Here is a 12,790-nt window from a genome sequence, read left to right on the forward strand (position 1 = left end):
TGAGAAATGATCACAGCCAAGAGGAGCCTACGGAGATGTGATGACTAAACGTGATGTGGGATCCTGGATGGGATCCCAGAACAGAGAAAGAACATTAGGTAAAAACTACGGAAATCTGAATAGTGTGGACTTTAGTTCATAACAGTGTGCCAATACGGTCCAGTAATTATAACAAGTGTGTTATACCAACGCAAAATGTTACTAACGGGGAAACCAAGTGTTGAGTATATAGGAAATACCTGTATTATCTTCTCAATTTTTTTTATTCATCTAAAATGATTTTAAGAAAATAAAGCTTATAGGCTGGGCACCTTGGCTTATGCCTGTAATCCCAGAACTCTGGGAGGCCGAGGTGCGTGGATCATTTGAGGTCAGGAGTTCAAGACCAGCCTGGCCAACATAGTAAAACCCCATCTCTATTAAAAATACAAAAATTAGCTGGGCATGGTGGCATGTGCTTGTAGTCCCAGCTACTTGGGAGGCTGAGGCAGGAGAATTGTTTGAACCCAGGAGGTGGAGGTTGCAGTGAGGCAAGATCGTGCCATTGCACTCCAGCCTGGGAGACAAGGGCAAAAGTCTGTCACCAAAAAAATAAATAAATAAATAAGACGGCAGGGTGCAGTGGCTCACGCCTGTAATCCCAGCAATTTGGGAGGCCGAGGCGGGTGGATCACCTGAGGTTGGGAGTTCGTGACCAGCCTGACCAACATAGAGAAACCCTGTCTCACTAAAAATACAAAATTAGCTGGGCATGGTGGTGGATGCCTGTAATCCCGGCTACTCGGGAGGCTGAGGCAGAAGAATCGCTTGAACCTGGGAGGCGGAGGTTGTGGTGAGCTGAGATCGTGCCATTGCACTCCAGCCTGGGCAACAAGAGCGAAACTCTGTCTCAAAAAATAAATAAATAAATAAATAAACAAACAAATAAACAAACAAAATAAAGCTGATTTTAAAAAGAAAAACAAAGGCCGGGCACGGTGGCTCACACCTGTAATCCCAGCACTTTGGGTGGCCAAGGCGGGTGGATCAACTGAGGTCAGGAGTTCCAGACAAGCCTAGTCAACATGGCAAAACCCTGGTCTCTACTAAAAATGCAAAAATTAGCTGGGCGTGCTGGCAGGTGTCTGTTATCCCTGCTACTTGGGAGGCTGAGACAGGAGAATTGCTTGAACACGGGAGGTGGAGGGTGCAGTGAGCCGAGATCGTGCCACTGCACTCTAGCCTGGGTGAGACTCCACCTCAAAAAAAAAAAAAAAAAAAAGTTCCAAATAGCTCTCTCAGTCCCAAATCAGCCAGCCTAAAGTTCTCTACCTAACTTCAGAGATCTTCAATAACATGGCTCATGTCAGCTTTTCAGGTGTTTAAGAAAGAACCACCTCTGCTTATCCCTGTGCTAAGTGATGTGATCGCAGACAGTCTGACTCCGGAGACCAAGCACTAAAATACTCTACTATTTATTTGTATTAATTTATAAATCTCCCTTGAGCGAGGCCTTCTGACCACTCTCTGGTCTAGCATCTTCATTCTCGCCAGTGCCTTCACTCCCACTGTAACCTCACCTGCTGTGGTTTCTCTTCTCCCCATCTGTTCACATCCAACTTGACCCACGCGGCATAGCCCAGGTCCCGGTGCTTCTCTGAAGCTTTCATGCTGCCTTAGATTGAGAAAATATTTCCTTCTCCTCCATGTCCTCCAGCACTGAATGGCTGTACTGTCACCAATGTTTCTCTTGGTTTGCGTTTCTTTTGCTTTTATTTCACAATCCTGGCCCTACAAAACTGCAAGCTCGATGGTCAATTCCTCCAAATGTCTGAAATAGTTCTGATATTGATTTCAAATATCAAATAGCCTGAGCTGTCATCTCCGTACTTCTCAGTTCAATGTTTGGATTAGGGAAAATAGGGTTACCCCTAATAACGCTATAGGGACATCTCCCATGTGAAGGTCCAGGGTCCTGAACTTCTGACATTTGCAATAAATCACTCCAGAACACTACTATATTATTATAACAAGTAAAATGTACTGAATACTTAATGATGTTCCAGGCACTATAACAATTAATTGCTACTCACAATCAAAATAACTGCGTCACGATTGCCGTACGGGGGACTGTTACACAATTCCTGTTTTGCAGAGGAGGAAACCAAGGCTAAGAAGAGTTAAAAACCTTGTCCAAGAAGATACAGCTAAGAAGAAACAGTCTTACTTTGGCCACATTTGGAAGCACTGTGTAAGGGATTTCCACAGGAAAAGATTATCTAGCATAGAAGGAAACTAAGCTAGTCTAATGTCCTCACTAAGCCCTGGGTGCATAGCTCAGAATTGGGGAATGCCCAGCTGCGTCATCATTCCAAAAGCAACACCTGCTAGTCAATACACAGATGAGGAACAATGCTTGAAGTACAAACAGAAATTCTTCCAGGCTGCAGCCATTTATGGAAGAAGAACATATACAGAATCGGGGTGAGATAGCAAGGAAACACGACCCACCATTGGGAGGACCCTCTTGGCCACCTCCAGCCTGAGCCGAGGCCTGGATTGGAAATCTCTCTCTGGTTGAGACTGGTCTGGATTTGCAATCCTAAGATGCTCCTCTGTATGGTAAGGTTGATTTCTGCTTAAAGACAGGAGTCCTATTCTCATGGCAGTCTACGTTTGAGAAAGACTGCTTCATTACCTAGAATATTTTCTCTGCTTCTACCCTATTGGTTCCCACTGAATTGTAAACACATATCACAGAGATGTGCGTTCTCCTGCCTCCTACTCCCTTTCTTTGTGCTAGACCGGCACTAGTATAGAGCCCAGAAAACAAGAAACTCAACAGTTTAAATAAACGCATAGAGTGCTTAATTTGCAGTTTACCTAAAGGCCCATTTCATGCTGTGGCAAGTGGTAGTTACTTGAAGCTACATACACAGTCACCCTGTCATTAGTTGTCCAAAATGATCCTTCTCTTAAATTGGCTTCCACGACCTCATTTTCTTATACCATGTGAGTTCGGTAAACAGAATTATTAGTTGGCACAAACACTCCCGGGGGATGGGCAGTACAATGGCGGGCTTCCCTGCCACTTGTGGCTTTCACCAGTTAAGATACCCTGATACTGGCCGGGCGCGGTGGCTCATGTCTGTAATCCCAGCACTTTGGGAGACCCAGGCAGGCAGATCATGAGGTCAGGAGTTACAGACCAGCCTGGCCAACATGGTGAAACCCTGTCTCTACTAAAAACACAAAAAATTAGCCAGGTGTGATGGCACGCACCTGTAATTCCAGCTACTCAGGAGGCTGGGGCAGAAGAACCACTTGAACCTGGGAGGCGGAGGTTGCAGTGAGCTGAGATCATGCCACCACACTCCAGCCTGGGGACAGAGCAAGACTCCGTCTCAAAAAAAAAAAAAAAATAGATACCCTGATACTTGGCTGGGCATGGTGGCTCATGCCTGTAATCCCAACATTTTGGAAGGCCAAGGTGGGCAGATCACCTGATGTTGGGAGTTCGAGACCATCCTGGCCAACATGGCGAAACCCTGTCTCTACTAAAAATACAAAAGTTAGCCAGGCATGATGGCAGGTGCCTGTAATCCCAGCTACTTGAGAGGCTGAGGCAGGAGAATCTCTTGAACCCAGGAGGCAGAGGTTGCAGTGAGCTGACATCACACCACTACACACCAGCCTGGGTGACAGGTGAGACTCTGCCTAGAAAAAAAAAAAAAATACTCTGATACTTCTGATACTTGATTTGCCTTTTCCGTGGCTACGTGACAGGTCCTTGCTATTCCTCCAAACATAAAAGATGCTGTCAGCAACCGTCAGCTGGACTCCTGATTATAGAAACAGCCTCTGCTCAAATCCAGTTAATCTGATTCCCCCAACGCAAAGAGGTACTAGGATTATCATAATTCAGCCAGGAAATTTCCTCCTTATAAATCACTTGGCGCACTTGCCCTGATGTGCTGCACCTGCCTTCTCTATGTGACGGTTAAGCTCAGAAAGGGATTTTAAAATCGGCTTGGTGCCTTTTCCTCCTCCTCCTAAAAACATGACTCCTTTGACACACCTTTTGATTGAGATGACTCACTGAAATGACACCCTTCTTTGACCTCTCCTAGCCTTTCTCTGACCATGTTCAACCATTTGTATACAACTCCCACCTCTTCTCTCTAATTGTAATTAGAAGGGACCTCCGATTAGGGGACTGGATTCCCAGTCCTGCCTTTCCTGACACATGCCTCAGCCTCCCTGAGACTGTAAAAAGGGCCAAGAATACATGCCCAACCTTCCAGGGTGGTAGCGGAGAGAGTGTGAGGCCATATCCTCCTAGGAGTCTGCTATGGTTTCAATGTCCCCTCCAAAATCACGTTGAAATTTCATTGCCATTGTAAACATTAAGAGGGGGACCTTTAAGAGGTGATTCAGTCACAAACGCTCTGCCCTCATGAACGGATTAATGCCGTCACAGCAGGAGTGAGTGAATTATCACAGGAGCAGGTTGCTGATAAAAGGATGAAGTTCAGCCCCTATCCTCGCTCTCACACCCTAGTTTGCCCTTCTGCCTCCACCATGGGATAACGCAACAAGAAAGCCCTTGCCAGATACAAATGTCTTGACCTTGGACTTCCCAGCCTCAGGAACCGTAAGAAATAAATTCTATTTCTTTATAAATTACCCAATCTCTGATATTCTGTTCTAGCAACACAAAATGGACTAAGACAGAGCCCCCACAGCCTCAGCCTGGCACACAGATGCCCATGTCAGCTGAATGTCAGGAAAGACTGTCACTAACCTGTATGAGCAGGAATTTGTGAAGCATTACAAAAATCCCTTCTGAAATTTGATTGAACCTTTTAAGGTCACCCAGGGATCTCAAACTATCCCTGCACTAGCAATTCTACTTAGAAATGAATCCAGTCTAACAAATGGGCATTGGCTTCAGTCTAAACTCTGCTGGCAGAACATCATATCTTTATGGACAACAAGAGAGCCACATCCATCCTGATTCTGAGAGTAGGAGGGATTGTGGTCCCATCTGAGCCATTTACAGAAATACAAGTTAAGAGAGAGGGTCAAAGTCTATTATCACGTGGCCTAGGGTCTTGAGACAGGGTTTAGTTTAAGCATGGTACCACCATTACCTTCTACCCTCTAATTCCAAATCCGGACACCTCAGAGGAATTTGAAAACCAAAAACCAAAAAGCAAAGAACTAAGATATTGATTGAGGTGTCTCTTTGCAGCACAAATCTGTCTGTCTCCAGCACAGGAAGTCTCCCAGCTGTCCTTGCCTTTTCTTTCTGGCTGCTTCTACTTCCAGGACATACTCAGAATCATTAAGTACTTCAAACAGCATTTCAAACAAACTAATGAAAAAAGCTAATACATGTGTGGCACTTCACAATTTATAAAAGGTATTCAAAGATAATAACTCCGTGATCCCGTCAATCCCAATTATACTGATTCTTCAGATATAGAAATTGGACTTCGAAAATCTTAAGGGGGTTTCTGGGGAGAAGAAAATAAAATTTTAAGGGATTCACCCCTGCAGTGGAGAGCTCTAACCTGCTTGGGAGAGCCGGCTATGCCCAGCCCTTCCCAACTACATGGTTGACTTCACCTTGGCAGCTTGAAATTGGCTGCAGTGGAAGCATTTACACCATGGAAATCGGCAAACTTTACAGATCAGGGCCTTCCTCTTCCTGCCCTCTGGAGAGCTGGTTGTTAAACATTTACCTGCACACCATTGTGCCCAAGGTTATACTGCTTCCAAATTGCAGAGTGAAGCTTTTCATTCAAGTGCTTATAAATTTCAGAAACAAGAATGTGAACCCTTTCTGAAAAGGCACTCTTGCTCTTGCACTGTGAATAAAGACACAAACCTGCCCTCACCTGGGTCTCTCCACTGTCTGCACACCCATTGGGAGATGAAAGCATGAGACCTGTGTTCACAGCATCCAACTTGCAATGTCAGACATTCTAGAATGCTACACATTCTAGAACTACTCTCTAGACACCTAGGCTCCTGACTCCTCCTAGACCTGAACTTCAGGCTCGTTCAAGCTCTCTTATGACCTAATTTTGCTGGGTGTAACTTCTGCAAGAAAATGCAAACACATATAATCTGTCACCTTGCTAGGTATTCTTCTGTTCATCCAGGTGACAAGGGAGCATAACCCTGCTGGTTGATCATTCTCTTATTTACCTTCAGAATGGCCTCTGCTTGAGTGGAGAAGAAAAGATTATCTCCCAAAGTTTAACAAACCACTTAGTGAAGACTATGGCTTGAAAAGAAAAAATATGTTAAAGTCCAACATGGGACTGGGAGGAGAAGAGAGAGGAAGAAAAAATTTTTAAATCCCTACATGGAACTCCTAAATGTAACCTTCCAACACTTGGAAAATAGGCCAGGCGCGGTGGCTTACACCTGTACTCCCAGCACTTTGGGAGGTCAAGGCAGGTGGATCACCTGAGGTCAGGAGTTCCAGGCCAGCCTGGCCAACATGGCAAAACCCAGTCTCTACTAAAAATACAAAAATTAGCTAGGTGTGGTGGCACACACCAGTAATCCCAGCTACTGGGGAGGCTGAGACAGGAGAACCACTTGAACCCGAGAGGCAGAGGTTGCAGTGGGCTGAGATTGCACACCCTACACCTTATTAATGCATGCCATCCTCACCACTAAAGTATTAGACATGTTTTTCACCAACATATCCCCACCCCAGCAAATGTCCTCAATATCATTACATCTCTGCTACCTTTTTAGGAAAGAGCCCATAAAAAGACAGATATAAAAAAATCTGAACGAGATGCCATCAGACCAGTGCCCCACTCACATGGGAGTTTTCACAAACACAACTTGCCTAGAGGAATGTCAACACCAGTGTCAGCACCAGAGATTTGCCGGAAAATTAGAAACATTAGGATATCCCTATAAGTAATTGATCCCTCACTAAAGTAAGGTGCTAGGAGGGGTTCAGGGCACAGCTATGAAAAACACAAGTGTGGTCTGGGCGTGGTGGCTCACGTCTGTAATCCCAGCACTTTGGGAGGCCGAGGTGGGCAGATCACCTGAGGTTGGGACAAGACCAGTCTGACCAACATGGAGAAACCCCATCTCTACTAAAAATACAAATTTAGCCAGGCGTGGTGGTGCGCACCTGTAATCCCAGCTACTTGGGAGGCTGAGACAGGAGAATCGCTTGAACCTGGGAGGCAGAGATTGCAGTGAGTCGTGATCACGCCATTGTACTCCAGTCTGGGCAACAAGAGCAAAACTCTGTCTCAAAAAAAAAAAAAAAAAAAGAAAGAAAGAAAAACACGAGTGTGTATCTTCAAATAGTGTGGACTGTCAACTCATTTGTTCAATCCCTTTGCCATGCAACAACCAGAATGATCTTTTAAGTGCATAATATAAACAGATCACTCCATTAATCCTTCTTTCACTGCCCTATGGAAGATGCGCTCTGGCCCCACCACCTCTTCCAGCCTCTTCTCACACTCTTTCCACATCCTCCCAAGCTCTGGCTCTTGCTGCTTCAAGATCTCCAGGCATGCTTTTGCCTGCCCAGAAGGCTCTTCCCCAGCTGTTTGCCAGCCCAGCTCCCTCTCCTCCTTCTGGTCGCACCCTCAAGCTTCTAGGTCACCTCCTCTGAGACTTCTCCCTGAACTACCTCGTTAAAGGCAGTCTCCCTCCGACCCCCATGTCAGTTTCCTCTCTTTATATTTACCACAGTCTAAACATTCTATTTGTTTTTTCTTTTCCATCTTCTCCATTACAAGGTAACTGCCATTGTATTACCAGGGTCTGGCACAGTTGTATGCACAAAGTCAGCACTCTAAATGCATGTTCAATATGTTCATGTTTTCAATACCAGCCTGGCTTTCTGTCTCTTTTCCAGAGCAACAGTCTTTGGGTGAAACTGAAAGTCAGAAAAATACCTTGGGTTCACCAACAGTATCTACTATCGGTTAGGTAATTTGAATGATGTCAATACCACTCAACCGATGACAAAAGATAAAAGACTCATTTAAGTCTCTGACTCAGAAAAAAAAAAAACAAAAAACAGCTGAAGGAAGGAGCTGATGGACCAGTCTCAAACCAACCCTGGCTAAGCTCTCTGAATGAGAACCACACAACAAAGCACAATTTCCAGCTGACCTGACCTGCAGGGAGGAGTTTGGGTGGCCCCAGAGCCTTGGAAAAGCTAAGTGGCATGTCCCCAGAACAGGACATGATGAGTAGTGTTCTACTCATATTTATTTATTTATTTTCAAAGTTTAGGCTAAGTGTGGGTGGTGGCTCCCACGTGTAATCCCAGCATTTTGGAGTACAAGGCAGTAGGATCGCTTGAGCTGAGGAGTTTGAGACCAGCTTGGGCGACATAGCAAGACCCTGTCTCTATAAGAAAAAAAAAAGTTTAAAAAACCCAAAGAAACAAATATGCTTATAATGCGTGATGGTAATTGCCTGCCCCACTCCTCCCAACCCCTATAACCAACAGCCAGCAGGGACTGCTGCAGAGCAGGTGGGCAGCTTCCTCCAGTGGGTGTTCTGAGTACACATGGCTTCCAGCCTCAGACACTTTACAACTGTTCATATGATGCCAGCACGTTCCTGCATCAAAGCATCATTAGCCACCTCATTTCATTCCACAACAAAAAGAGCAGTCTCATCAGCTTGCTTGCCCAAAGGGTCTGGGCAATGAAAACCCAACAGGTCCAGTTCCTTGGTGAATTTCTATCACTGAACAGTAGAGCTTACTGGCCACAGGAAGCCACTGATGTGGTCCTGGAGTACTGTGGCATGACAAAGGTGACAAAGCGTTGTTCTACTTAGGCAAGCTGGAAGACATTGTCCAGTGGAAAGGGGTGGACCCTCCTGGGTTCCTCGACTCACCTATCTCAGCTCTACTTACTTTCCGGGATCCTCAAACTAATCTGTTACTAAACTCCATCTCATTGGACACATTGCCCTGACTTTACCCAGTCGAAATGAATGACAGTAGTAACAGAAGGAATAGCAATTACTGAGCTAGGTGCCAGGAGGCGATGGGTGACCAGGCATTGTTTTAAATGCTTTATGTGGATTAATTGATTCAATTTTCAAAATAACCCTATTAATTGGTACTATTATCGTCCTTATTTTCTGATGAGGAAACTGAGGCAACAGGAGGTTAAGTGACTTGCCCAAGGTGGCACAATTAGTAAACAGGTGAGCTGGATTTGAACCCATGAAGACTGGTTGCCAAGCTCCCATTCACAATTAGTAAACAGGTGAGCTGGATTTGAACCCATGAAGACTGGTTGCCAAGCTCCCATTCACAATTAGTAAACAGGCGAGCTGGATTCGAACCCATGAAGACTGGTTGCCAAGCTCCCATACACAATTAGTAAACTGGCGATCTGGATTCGAACCCATGAAGACTGGTTGCAAAGCTCCCATTTATAAACACGACTTACTTTTTAGGCAAACCTATAAAATCCTGAAGCTTTAGGGAATAACTTTACAAAGCCACCAAGGCAACTGAAGGACAGCTGTACCACAAGGGGCAAGTGAGAAAGAGAAGGATATATACTATAGGAAAGGGTGTTCAGCCTCTGAAAATCCTAGCCGAAGGCAGTTGAACATTGTCTCTCCTTCTGGTTACAAATTTAGTTCTTCTCACTATCTACCTTTTTTTTTTTTTTTTTTTTTTGAGATGGAGTTTTGCTCTTGTTGCCCAGGCTGGAGTGCCATGGCGTGATCTTGGCTCACTGCAACCTCTGCCTCCCGTGTTCAAGTGATTCTCCTGCCTCAGTCTCCAAAGTAGCTGGGATTACAGGTGCGTGCCAACACGTCTGGCTAATTTTTTTTGTATTTTTAGTAGAGACGGGGTTTCGCCACACTGGCCAGGCTGGTCTCGAACTCTTGATCTCAGGTGATCCACCCGCCTTGCCCTCCCAAAGTGCTAGGATTATAGGCATGAGCCACTGTGCCCAGCGTCTCACCACCTACTTCTTAGTCCTACTTTTATCTGCAAGGGACCTCAGGCCATTCCTTTGGCTCTGGGCTGTGCTCCTACACTGATGCTTAAAGAAACTCCACAGACCAGCTGACTTTCATTAACATTCATTGAGCACATGGCACAGGCCACGTTTGAAGTTTTCGCACACTATTTCATTTAAATTAACCCTAACAATAAAGATATAGAGTGGGAAGTATGGGTTTTTTACCCCATGTTTATTTATTTATTATCAAAGTTTAGGCTAAGTGTGGGCAGTGGCTCACATGTGTAATCCCAGAATTTTGGGAGTACAAGGCAGTAGGATCGCTTGAGCTCAGGAGTTTGAGACCAGCTTGGGTGACATAGCAAGACCCTGTCTCTATAAGAAAAAAAAAGTTTAAAAAACCCAAAGAAACAAATATGCTTATAATGCGTGATGGTGATTGCCTGTCCCACTCCTCCAAACCCCTATAGGCAAATGTGCTCAACTTTTGGTGTTTTTTTCTTAACACTACGCTTATATCAACTCAGCCATTAGCTACTGACATCCTGTTTCTGCAGGTGAAGATTTGGCTCTTACCGATAGGCCTACACCACAAATTTTGGTTAAACCCATGGTCAGTGTTTACTCTTTAAGAATATAATTATTGCTCTGCTAGACTCTGTAGTGCTTCTTATGAATAGTTTCCCTTTCTTGTACAATGGTTTTTGTTCTCTTAGATTTAATCGTTTCCCTTTCTCCCACTTGCCTAGCTACTGATGAATAATCCATCATGTTTTCTACCTATTTTGTTGTGATCTACTAATAATTCTTTCCAATGCTCAAACTCACCAGATAACTTATTAAACCTCCTGATGTGGAGAGAAAATTGGGTGTTCTCAGTATTGTTTTAACTGAAAAAAACCCTGACTCTGAGACAGGTTAGGAGCTTGGCTCTATGTCCTCCGGGAAGTTGTAGAAACGTGATTTGCCCACTACCAACTGCAGCGCCAGCTCCCTGGAGGCACACTGCCCCTGGGTAAAGATGTGCAGGCTGTGGCTGCACAACTCCAGAGGGTGCTGCCCCCAACTCAGATGAAAGCAGTGCCCTGGAGCGGCAAGGCGCAGGCCCTGTCAACAAGGTGCCTTCCAATCTCGTCTCCAATGCTGCTCCTGGTCATCTTGCACCACACTAGCCCCCAACCTGAAAGTACTGTGTTGACTGCCGACTCTCTGGCTGGCCTTGCTTGCCTGATTCATGTTTAGTAGTTGGCATCTTTGCCTACTTATTATGCAAAACTACCATATTAGTGTTGCCTCACTGTGGTCGTGTGGTTTTCATGGCAGGCGTGGCCTTTCCCTGGGGGTGTCTCCATCATGTCAACTCTCTTCAATGGCAAGAAGCCACTCCTGGGCTCTTGTTGCAAAAGTCCAAGTGCTTTTTGAATCCTGTTGTATATTGCAAGGGTGCTTTCAAGTCAAGATAGGGGTGATGACAGACATGCCCTGCACCCAAGGAATGGTTAAACCTTTCCTGCTGCATGGAAGGTGTGCTGACAACTCACCTTTTGGACATTCCTGAGGGAGGGGTGAACTCGCTCCAAAGCCCTTAAATTATATTTTTTCTTTTTTTTTTTTGAGACAGTGTCTTGCTCTGTCGCCCAGGCTGGAGTGCAGTGGCATGATCTTAGCTCACTGCAACCTCCACCTCCCGCGTTCAAGCAATTCTCCCGCCTCAGCCTCCCAAGTAGCTGGGATTACAGGCATGCACCACCATGCCTGGCTAATTTTTTTATTTTTAGTAGAGATGGGGTTTCACCATGTTGCCCAGGCTGGTCTCGAACTCCTGACCTCAAACAATCCACCTGCCTTGGCCTCCCAAAGTGCTAGGATTACAGGAGTGAGCCACTGTGCCTGGCTGAAATGATATTTTTTTCTGGAAAAGCTCTTATACATCAAAAATGAATGCCATCCAGCATGTAATTCTCGACAATGTAGATGAACAGCTGGTCACTGAGGGATGGGACGATGCATGACAGGTAGTCCCGGTCCTGATCTTGCTCCACCCTCCCTGGCTGTGATGCAAAAGCAAAGAAACAAGGTGAGCGTGGTAAACACAAAGAGGAGAGGCAGACTCATAGGGAAAAGTGATCCCAACTGAAAAAGCAATTCCAGAAATACCAGGCTTGAAAGCTGACATGGGCTCTACGAGGGTTTTCTTTGGACTTCTAGCTAGAATTCAAACAGTATTTTACTCTGAATTTAGCAGCTGGGTTAGTTCTTAATTGTATCAAGCACCCAAGAAAGATGACACCAAATTCCGGCCAACTTCTGTTAAGGATAAAGTGGCAAATGAAAGATTCAGACATTCTTTTGTCAAAACCTGTCCAGTTGCAAGTGAAGAAACCCAACGTAACCCAAACATACCTATTATCACAATAACGAGAGTACTCAGAATGGAAACATGGTTGCCCACAGAAGTACCTTATTCTGTTTCATCAATAAAAGTGTAATTAGTTAGTGTAGAGGGTCTAAGCCAATGCTTTTCAAACTTTGGGTCTTGAACCACTGGAACATAAAATAAGTTTAATGGATCATCACCGGCATACTTAAAAACTAGAAAAGAAAATAGCAGAGAATAAAGGTAAGTATTGCTTCATGTGAGTTTTATTTCAGCCATCTATATGCATGTGTATATGAATCCTGGGTCTTGCTGTGTAAAAGTGTGTTTCTTCCTGGGGTAGGCGTGGTGGACATGTCATTAAACTCCAAACCATAATCGAGAGGCCCTTTGACTGAGTCCTACCCACAGACATGTTTTGTTTGGCCCACAC

General features: G+C 45.0%; 1 protein-coding gene across 5 annotated transcripts in view; it reads right to left on the reverse strand.

Moving 5' to 3' along the window:
• The window catches only part of ABLIM1 (actin binding LIM protein 1), a 341,667-nt gene that overhangs the window by 181,626 nt on the left and 147,251 nt on the right, over positions 1-12,790 (reverse strand).

The sequence above is a fragment of the Pongo abelii genome, chromosome 8 (genome assembly GCF_028885655.2).
Source record: "Pongo abelii isolate AG06213 chromosome 8, NHGRI_mPonAbe1-v2.0_pri, whole genome shotgun sequence".
NCBI classification, from domain to species: Eukaryota; Metazoa; Chordata; class Mammalia; order Primates; family Hominidae; genus Pongo; species Pongo abelii.